The 11321-nt window shown below is 37.3% G+C and overlaps 1 long non-coding RNA gene across 1 annotated transcript; it reads left to right on the forward strand.

Moving 5' to 3' along the window:
• The first annotated feature begins 4159 nt into the window (after positions 1 to 4159).
• Positions 4160 to 7351, forward strand: LOC109206967. The gene is made up of 2 exons (XR_002064948.1): positions 4160 to 4393; positions 6653 to 7351. It is a non-coding gene; the product is annotated as an uncharacterized LOC109206967 (long non-coding RNA).
• Positions 7352 to 11321: the final 3970 nt, after the last annotated feature.

Genomic DNA, 11321 nt, shown 5'->3' on the forward strand with positions numbered 1-11321 from the left:
ACTTATCAAAGAATTTTTTTTTCACAGCAATACAACTATATTTTTTTTTCAATTCAAGTGGCTCTTACTTGTTCAAAGTAGTGCACCTTTCTCCTATTTCATTAGTTCCACTCAAAAGCCAAACCAGCCACCCCACACTTTAATTTTCACACAGCTCATAAATAATTCAAGTGCTCATGAGAGGTTACAATGGTTCAAATAGATGGTTAATTCAAACAAATGGGTAAGGCTTGTAACGTGGTTGCCAAAGAAACAGGATTACAGGCTCAAAGTGGTTAACTACGATACATAACAATTAGGCAGGTAAAATATACATATCTGGCTCAACAAAGAAATGCCTATATCACTTCCAAGACTGAACAAAACGACTATTTCTCTTTGCAAACACACGGGGCAAGTTCTAGGCATCAAATGCACGCACAGAATAACACAAAACCTTACACACACATATGGCACATAACTCATTCAGGATTGGATTCATCAAGACACTCTAGTCAAAGCAGTTAAGCAAATTTAAAATCATATAATTTAAGGTACTTATACAAGAGTCAAAAACTGAGCCTAAGCGTCACAGCCAGAGTACTTACTATTCTCAAGGCATAACAAAGTTAAGAGATATTGCTTCAATACAAAACACAACACAATGGCTCCTACTCCCAAAAAAAACTATTTACACCCGGTTCAAACAAAACCATTGGAAAAGAACCACGGCACAAAGAAAAACCAAGGGGTAATTGCTACACTACCTAACAAAAAAAATCTTTTTGTTTTTTTTCTTTAGACTTAAATCCCTCAAGAAAATTGTCTAATAGATCCATCGTCGGAAAAAGTCCAATCTTTAAAAAATAATATTTAATTAAACTAACACAGCTAAAGTAGCATGAAAAGTCACCCAGACAATCTCCTCACCCCACACTTAAAATTGTGCATTGTCCCCAATGCACACCATAACTAATAAAAGGGTAAAAGAGACTCCCTGGTAGGCCAAAGGCCGAAGCACTAACAATTCATGGGGTACTCAGACTTCTCCCAGCCCTGGTCCTTCGTGCGGGTACCTCACACTTAGTTCCAACTAATGGTTTGCTGTTGCATCCTTCCAATCGCTTTGCTTTCCATGCTCCTACAAAATAAAAAATCGACACTACAAAAATAATATAATAATAAAAATATAAAAAAACTAAATTTAAAATAAATAAATAAATAAATAAAATAAAGCTGGGTTACCTCCCGACAAGCGCTTGATTTAACGCCGCGGCACGACGCGAATCACTTTTTGCCTCCACCTCGAGCTTATAAATTGAACCCCAAGTTTTATTCAAGCTTATGATTATGGTCATGGGGTGGTGGAACGAATCTAACTGGCCCAAGGAAATAATATATTCTGCACTCCTTAGCCTTTGTATGAGGTATGTAATCCTGATTTTCTGGCAAGAAGAATTCCAGAATATATGCACCTTGTTCCTCATTCCTCGACTCTTCAATTGGTTCGAATGACTCTATTTCTATATCATCATCCAAACATAATGTGAAAAAATACTTGGAGTGTGGACCAATGCACTCAAACACATGAACTTCAGGACTTTCAACATCCTCAACATTAATGATACTAGAGTCAACAAAATTTATATCCTCAATGTCCTTGGCTGACTCTAGTCTCACGTCTTCAACATCGACATCCTCAAATTGTAGTTCGCTAGGTTGTTTATGTTCTACTTTGACCTCCCCAATTAACACCTCAAATTCCTGCTCTTCTTTGCTACTATCCTCAATATTGGCTTGTTAAGCATTAAAAGCTCCAACCACTTGACTCAATTGAGCCTCCAACTTGCGAATAGTTGCCTCTTGCCTTTCTATTTGCAATTGTTTTTCATTATTTTGTTTCAGAAGGCACTTTAACATATCCTTGATCTCCTTCAGGTCTGCATCCCCAGGTTCTTTGTTCCTATTAACTTCACAAGAAAAGGTAGAACCATCATAGTAAGGGGTTGGGGGAAGATAAGAAATATAAGCACAACCATGAAAGTGACCATTTTACCACCACACACATCACACACATTCCACAAATAAGATTGAGTTGGTGCACATAACTCGCTCTTAGGAACGTTTTGAAAATTTTGCCACGGGTAGTTTCTTTCACAATATGTATGGAGATCAATAGTAGAATTATCTACACCTAAATTCCCATAATTCCAAGATGTCATGTTTCTAAAATTAATAAGTAAAACAAAAAAAAAGTTCAAACTTGAAGCCTAGCAATATGTACACCTACAACTACACCGTTAGTTCCCCGGCAACGGCGCCAAAATTTGATCACGCCCAACTCTAGTCCTAAAAAGGATAAGCGGTCGCTACAAAATATAATCAGGTCTAACAGTCCAGAGTCGAATCCCACAGAGAACTAAGCTTAGCTATATCTGTTTAATATCACAAAGAAGACAAGTTTGAACAATTTCCTAAATTATAAAGATTGAGATTTATATTTCTAACTAATTAACTAGCAAATACTACAAAACGGTAAAATTATCAACTAACGAGACAAAGGGTTGGAGACTAAATTAAGGAGATCTGGAGTTATGATTTCCTCAATTGTCGGAATCCTTCTAGCTATGTTCCCTACAATTTCGCCAATGTATTCTCTACTGATCGTGAGCACTTTAGGTGCCGTAATTCTCTCTCGAGCAACTACAACAATTTACTAGACATATTCTGTCGAACTACGCTAGTTGCCTTTATCTAACTGCTCATTATGACCACGTCAAGGCTTTGTTATTTCTACACCTGCCTTTAAACCCGCTGTATTGATTTCTAACATACGTTAGGAGTGACGTTGTTCAACAACCACCTAAATATGTATCCTTTCTCAAGCAACACATAATAAATAGGCACAGTCAATCGATGACCATTCAATCAACAACAATAAACACGTAGTTGAACAAGTAGAGAAATCCAACGGCTCAATTATATAAAAACATAACAAGAATTTATCCTACAAAAGGTTCCATCAAAACCCTAGAAAACGAATTAGCTATTCATAATAGTATGTAAAACTACAATACTAAAAGTCATAACCAACAATAAAAGATAGGAAGAGGAAGGAAAAAAACTCGTAGAAGAATTCTCCACCTTGCTCCTATTGTGTTCTTGCCTCCTTAGGTCGAATCCCCGGTCTCCTTAGCCTCCTTAGGTCTAAATTATGTCCAACCCCTTAAAATACCGTTTTTCCATGTATATATACCCAGTAGGGTCGGGCCCAAACAATTATACCTTCTCCTAGACAAAAAAAAAATACTTTTCCCGGGTTTGACTAGCGCGGCCGCGCTCGTGACCGTGCTAGTGGCCGCACATATTGTCCAGTGTTCTGCCTGACGAGCACGGCCTGAGCGCGACCGCTCTATTGACGCTCACTTTTCACCCTATTCCGCTTAGAATTTGGAAAAACGTAAAACGTAAAAGTTGTAGCCCTTTGTAGCTTTCCAACCATATATTGTGGAGCCCAAATGGAGTTCTGAGCAAAAAGTTATATCCATTTTACTAGACAGTGCGCAATATGCCTACTCGATTCTTCGTTCGCTCTAACTATCATCCGTTGACTCCCAAACACGATCCCGGCTTAATTCCTTGAGCTTTTACTCAGACTTCAAAGCTCCAAATCACTTGAATTCATTCCATAACATCTACATAGCTCGGAATCACTCCTACAAGGCATAAAACACACCATTAGTGCAAAAACTAGCGATTAAATCTCAAACTCAATTAAAGTGCAGTAAATTTGAGTGTAATAAGCGACTAAAATATGCAATTATAGCCTATCATCATAGAGCAAGAAGAACAACAAGTTATTTAAATAAAGGAAATTGGGAGATTTTGGATTACTTAATAAATCAAGTGGTAATTTTTAAAAGTTTGCTAATAGTAAGGGTAAATTTGGTCGGATAGCATAACGGTAAGGGTAAGTTAGAATGGATGGTATAATAAAGGTTAAATGTAGACAATATCCGAAAGTACAAGGGTATATTCGACTAAAGAGATTATTGTGACTAAAGAGATTTTGGAAATTGGGGTAAAATGCAAGGACGTAAAAGTAAAAAGAGGACACAATAGAGTACTACAGTATAAAATCCACCTCTATGTGACTAAAGAGATTATTGTGAACTCTAGACGGAAAGAATGAGGCAGGCAGAGAGCCAGGCAGAGAGCCAGTTGGGAGTCTCTAGTGGTGGTTGCCCCCTCTCTCTTCCTATGATTTCCTTTTCCATTTGTAAACTAAACCACCATTCACCTTAAGGAACTGTTTGGTTAATGTCTGAGTAGATTTACATACCAAGTACCCGCGCAGCATGCTAGCTTCCCCCCAATGCATGCCCACCTCCAGCCTTGCAGCAAGCACCTTGAGGTCTGTACCGTTGCAGGGATACTATTCTATTACCGTGCAATTTTTTATATATAGGAAGAAGGGTTTAGGGTTTAAGATCTTACCCATTCTTCTCAAAGGATGAGAGGCTGTGATGATTGAGGTTGTCTAGAGTTCTGTCGGGGCAATGGAGCGGCCCGTATCTTGGCGTGGCGACCCGACCCGGAAGGCCTGTTTTATTGTGCAACCGAGGTTTGCAGCCATGGCGGTTGCTTTGTCTCCTTTGCCCTGATCATGTCACAGATCTGAGCCTCAAAAGAAAAGATAAAGAGGACACGCCAGTAAAAAGGGTTTTTCAAAATTTTTTAAAAATAAAGAATACAACTTATGTTCAATAACTTCAAAATTCCTTTAATGACGTCACATTTTGTTTCGGTTTAGTTTTCAGAATTCCTGTGTTTAGAGATTTCTGTACGGATGGAGTCATTATAGTTTCAAATATACAATACCTTTCTTTTTTCAGTCACTTTGATGATTACATAATAAACGATATTATCTTTTTAAACAAAGGTATTTGCTGAAGGAAGTTTTTTATTAAGTTAAAATTCCCGTTGAATTACTGACTGAAACAGTGAATTATTGGACATTTGACATTTTAGGTTATGGGAGGAAACTGGAAACTAGAGATAGAAGAACCAGGGGATATTTTCGTTGACTTACTAATGTTGTTAACAAGAAATATAATGTTCATAAAATGTTTCTAGAATCTGGGGTATTCTTTTTTCTTTTGGTTATGAACATATTGAAATATGATCAATTTTACACAAGTACTGGAATATTAAAATTGTTGCCACACTTTTTAAACCCTCACCCTTTCATCTTGCTCTTGTCCTCTTTTTAGTTTTCTGTTGTTTTCTTTTGTTTACGTACAGGTGCTGTACTCTTATTCTACTGCATGTCATGTTGATACTGCTGTGGCTATTCACTGTATGCTGTGTCCTCTTTACTTCTGGTTTCTTGGTCATTAATTTTTTCCTTTTTATAAATCAGAATCATTCTGAGCATCATTGATGATGCTTATCTGTAGGTTATGATGATATAACTTTTTGAGTTAATCGGATTTTGGGCAATTGGGCCCGTATCTTGGCAGGGCAAACCGAGATGTGTTGTAACCAGCTTAATGAGTATTGGAACGAAATAGGTCCTAATGGAGTTGATTGGGATTCATTTAGCTCACCCAACTAGATTGTGATTGGGGTGGTTGTTGTTGTTGTTGTTGTTGTTTTATGCTATTCTTGTTTGCAGTCATGGCGGTGTCCCTTCCCTTACCCGATTTTGTGACAGATCTGAGCCTACTTCTTATGTCCTCAACCAAGAATAAGTAAAACGCTCAAGATTGTGAATGAGGCAGCATAGCAATGGGCAGTTTCTAAATGGTTGCCTCACATCTGCATGCCAATGATTTCTCAGTGTCTGGTACTGTCAAAGAAAGAGCCTTTCTTTAATGCCCTGTTGATGTTATGTTGGTCATTGACAATCTCGTCTGCTTTATTGGTCATATTCCTTTCCCTTTTAAAATCACAATTGTAAGAGCGACGTTTGTCACAAAAATTTTCTGTGAAGTTTGGACTGTTGACAACACAAAAAATCAGCCTAGAAAAAGTACAAATTAAGAAATAAGCTTATAGAAAAAGTATTCCATATGATAAGAAATAATCTATTTCATAAAGGTCAAGTACTAGATTAGTTATTTCAAATGACCTTTGAGATTATGCCTTTATAACCTCACCCTTTCGTCTGCACTTATCCTATCTTTTGGTGTTTATATTTATTTTAAAAAAAAATTCTTTCGACAGCTTCTCTGGTCTTATTTCTACACCATGAACAACAACTGGTCTTATTTCAACTCTATAACAAATATGAGGCTGCGTAGGATGGGAAGTTTTTAAGGGTGTTGCCTCCTATGGGAAGTTTTTATGGGAGTTGCTTCTTATTTGTATGTCTGATATCTCTGTATTCTTCTACTGCCAGAGCAACAGCCCTACTTGATCGAATTTTATGGATGAGGAATAGTTCACCAAGCTCGGTGGAAAATTTGCTATATTATCCTCCATCTAAGCTAATTCTCTTTGTTAAATTAGCCCAGAAATGGATAAACGAGTTTATATGAATCATAATATTCATTCTATGAATTGTGAGTAAATATCGTCTAGTACTGCTCGGTAAGGGAATCGTATAATTATATACTTGAAACATTTTGAGTGGACTGTTATCTAATGTGGCATCACGTGTTGGCTTAAGGAAAGCTAGATGCAGTAGCAGATTCTGTTTAGGAGATGTCATCTACTGTTATGGCGCACCGGATTTTTCATGAACGTATTGCACTTGAAGTTTCAGCTGGTTGATCCATTCATGTCTTTGAACAATTTGTGCGATACTGTTTGTTCAGAAAGCAAAATGCAGTACATTGGACGCGTCCTCCTTAGACTCTATTCAAGATCAACACAGATGGGAGCTCAAACAGGAACGGGGGACTACGTGGAGGAGGTGGTGGTATTAGATCATATACTGGAATTAATAGCAGCTTTTGCATCACCTTTCAGTAAAGGAATGTGCTGAAACAAAACTAATTGGATCCATGCTAAATCAGACCCGCCATTTGGAATCTTATCTCAGTAATTGAAAGCATTAAGGTAAGCTGAAGGTTTTGGAATATGTGCAGCTTCAACATTGCTTCAGAGAAGCTAATGAAGGATTGAAGCTTGCATGACGGATTGGTATAATTTAAGGATCAAAAGTAGTTTTTTGTTTTTTTTTTGTATACCATGAGCTGTACCTCAAAAGGATGTAACAAGTTAGTTCTAGTAGGACTAATTTAGAAAGATGTAATTAGACTAATTATACATACAATTGTATTTCCACACACCATAGATCTCTTTAAAAATTGTGTATGTACAATTCAAACTTAATTAGTTTTCGATGAGGTTCCCCTCCTTCATATATCCACTTTTTGCGTGCTAATTTACTGGTTAAAGGTCAGCCTCCCGTGATCACCAGTCCGGCGACTTTTGATTTTCAAAATAAAAGAGCACGAGAAAAATCCAGCAGTGGTGAGAATTGTACGGCTGCATAGTAGGTGGGTCAACTTTTTACCTATGTCTCCATCTTTTAAGGAAAACGGCAATATTCTATATACTAGGTGATGACCAGTATAGTACTTAATAAAATAAACAGTGCATAAAGCTACTGGCTAATTTGTCCCTAACCTGAAATATTGGGGGATTAACCTGTTGCTCGTGATTGACGAACAAAGAAACACCGTTACGAATATAAATACTACTCCTACTTACAAACAAATATCGATGTTTTCTTCTTTTTGTCAATGAGTAAAGTTGACTTAAGTGGTTCATATTTCCTTGTGATGACAACTCTTCTTGTTCTTATTCTTCTATTTGTTTTCGAAAAGGCAGCAGCAACAGGCTTGTTCATCTTCGGAGACTCCACCGTGGATGTAGGAAACAACTATATTGAGACCATTCCTGAGAACAGAGCCAATTATGAACCATATATATGCCCAGAATGGTTTCTTCGAGGAGCCTACTGACCAACCACTATTCTTCTCCAATTTCAAGTAATACAACAGGTTCAAATTTTCAAATAATTACTTTGATATGTGGAATAGGGGTGTTCATTCGATTTATCGATTCGATTTTGACCCTTATCGATAATTACTTATCGATTATCGATTTGTATATATGCTTATCGTTATCGTTTCAATAAGGTTTCGATTTTTTCGATTTCGATTTATCGATTTTGGGGCTTATCGATTCGGTTATCGATTACACCAATAAGAAAATTTGCGGGATTCCACGGAAAGTATATCACTATAAACACGCCTAACTAATATGGACCAAAAGAAGCTAAAATAAGACGAACACCGTTTATAACATAAAAATTGTGTCAACAAGCACATGCAACGGAACTAAAGTAAGGGATCAAATGTATGCCACCAACACTCCAACGGTATAAAAAAAATACATCATCACGGCTAATTCTATTTTCCATTAATTTGAACTTCATTCACTTGAGTTTTAAATATGATCATTCCTTAAATGTGATAGATGAAATAATGGGTTAGGGACTTGGGGTAAAGGAAAGGGTATTATAGAATAAGGGTAAAAAAAAATTAAAAAAAAATTAATTTTTTTTTTAGTATTTCTTATCGGTTTATCGATAAACCGATAACCGAAGAGGACAAAATCGAAATCGAAATCGATCACTCGATAAGGAAAATTTCGAAATCGAAATCGAAATTGATAAATCGATAAACCGATAATAAATAATCGATTCGATTTATCGATAAACCGATTCGAATGCACACCCCTAATTGTGGAAGCCAAAGTGACTTTTTTTCTTTTGTTAACTATGTTGCGCGGACTCTCCAAAATGTAGCCGCACCCGTGTAGGATCCTTCAAAAATGCACTGCTTTTGGAGGATCCGACACGTATCCGGCCACATTTTCGGAGAGTCCGAGCAACATAGTTTGTTAAATGGCATGACATCAATCCTATTTGGACTTGAGATTTGTTTTGACTCATCTTAAAGGGGTTATTAAGAAATTATGTGATCTATATATAGGGCTGGTAAAATATCCGACCCGACCCATATTTAATAAAGTGTAGCCCGGTGTACAAAGCATCCTATGTTCACACAGGTTCGGAGAAGGGCCGCACCTCAAGGGGATGTGATGTAGGCAATCTACCCTGATGCAAGCAGTAGCTGATTCCACAGCTCGAACCCATGACCTATAGGTCACACGGAGAGAACTTAACTGTTGCTCTAAAACTCCCCTTCCTGACCCATATTGAATATGGATAAACAAAATGGATTAACCCCATATTGCTCATTTCAGCAATGGAGTTTACTTTGCTTCTGGAGGAGCTGGAGTTGTTTCTACCACTCATCCTGGTTTGGTATGGGCATTAGCATTTTCATCTCCATTTATTCACAGTATACTTATTACTTCATTACTATATATATGTATACATATATATATTTCTACATATATAAGGGTAGATCTACCATGTTACTTGTACGTGATGAAATATCAGGTTTTAGAGACAATTAAAGTAGTTTGAACAAGTGCGAAAATCACTAACAGAAAAGTTGGGAGCAGCCAAAGCAGAGGAAGTCATATGGGAAGCAGTTTACTTCATCAGTAACGATTACATGGGGGGTTACTTTGGTAACGAAACAATGCAGCCAGCAACTCCACGGTCCTGAAGAATATCTAGGGATGGTCGTTGGCAACTTGACTCGGGCAATTCAATTCTATGTTGTTGGTTAAAATTGTATTTATATACAATATTTCAATGACAAGGAATTGTAAGCTTGTCGCCATTGGGATGCTTACCAGCTCCCAGAGGACTAAATCCAGGAGGAGGTTGTTTTGAAGCTGCTTCTGATCCTTGCATTGGCGCATAACAATGCTCTCGCAATTGTGCCTTCAACATATATTGTTGGGTTTGTTATTTAATAAATAATAACAAAAGAGGTGTGAATGAAAAATGGTGGGAAAAGAAATGGAGGGATGACCCGCGACCCGGTCCGGCCTAGCCCGTTTTTCTTTCCCGGATTAATTTAAATTCGTTTTAAATTTTCCACAAAAAATTTCCAACAGCCATGGCTGTTCTGAAACAGTGTCACACCTATTCCAACAGCCATGACTATTCTGAAAGGTTGCAAACCTCTTCAGAGGGTCACACCTGTTTCAACAACCATGACTATTCTGAAAGGTTGCAAACCTCTTCAGAGGGTCACACCTGTTCCAACAGCCATGACTGTTCTGAAAGGTTGCAAACCTCTTCAGAGGGTCACACCTGTTCCAACAGTCATGACTATTCTGAAAGGTTGCAAACCTCTTCAGAAACATCACCAAGTTGGCTATAAATAGACCTTCAAATCCCAGAATATTTACTTACGAATTTTTTTGATTATCTTCTTCTTCTTCTGCACTAAAATTCCAGTGTGTTTTGCTGCCATCGAGTGGTTCGCTGATCATCGGCGTTTTTGGTACCAACACTCCGGTGAGTTAAATCATTCTATCCTGGGAGGATATATTCCATAACCTCGGGTACTTGAGGGGAATAATTTCCTTAAGGACACGCTGTGTATTCAGTGGGCTCGATTTGTTCCTTCAACGTTTCGAAAAATTATTTTGAAGTTCGAATATTATTTTTCAGAATTATTTCTACTAACTTTCTGTTTTATTTTTCAGAAAGATTACTGTTTTATTTACTTACAGCAATACAGATAATTAACAATCTTAAGGTAATTATATTTATTATATTCTGTATTCTGTCTGAATTTTACTATTCTGATTTGAAGATATAAAAACTTCATCAGGGTATTGAAATTCAGAAAACGATTTGAAGAACATAAAAACTTCATCGTTTTTCTGTAAAACAGTATATAAAAACCTTAGTTGTTTTTATTACGTACTGTTTATTGATTACAGTATTATTTACTGTTTTGATTTTGCCATTAATTGATTTCTTCTGTTGTTGACAGTAAGAAATGGCAAATGAAAATGGAAATCCTTCTGCGACTGTTGGTGCAACGACGATAGCCTCGTCAAGCCGCACTACTGTTCCTCCGGCTGAGAAACCGGGGAAATTTTCTTGAACCAACTTCAAAGGATGGCAGCAAAGGGTGTTCTTCTGGCTTACCACACTTGGTATGCAGAAATTCACTAGTGAAGAGCCTCCAATGCCTGCTGCGGACATGCCGGATAATGAAAAGTTCATGGTTGTTGAGGCATGGAAGCAAGCAGACTTTCTTTGCAAAGGCTATATCTTAAGTGCTTTAGAAGATGACTTGTACAATGTGTACAGTGCAATGAATACTTCAAAAGAATTATGGGACGCACTTGAGAAGAAGTACAAGACAGAAGATGCATGCTTGAAGAAG

This window comes from Nicotiana attenuata, unplaced genomic scaffold, assembly GCF_001879085.1.
Source record: "Nicotiana attenuata strain UT unplaced genomic scaffold, NIATTr2, whole genome shotgun sequence".
NCBI classification, from domain to species: domain Eukaryota; kingdom Viridiplantae; phylum Streptophyta; class Magnoliopsida; order Solanales; family Solanaceae; genus Nicotiana; species Nicotiana attenuata.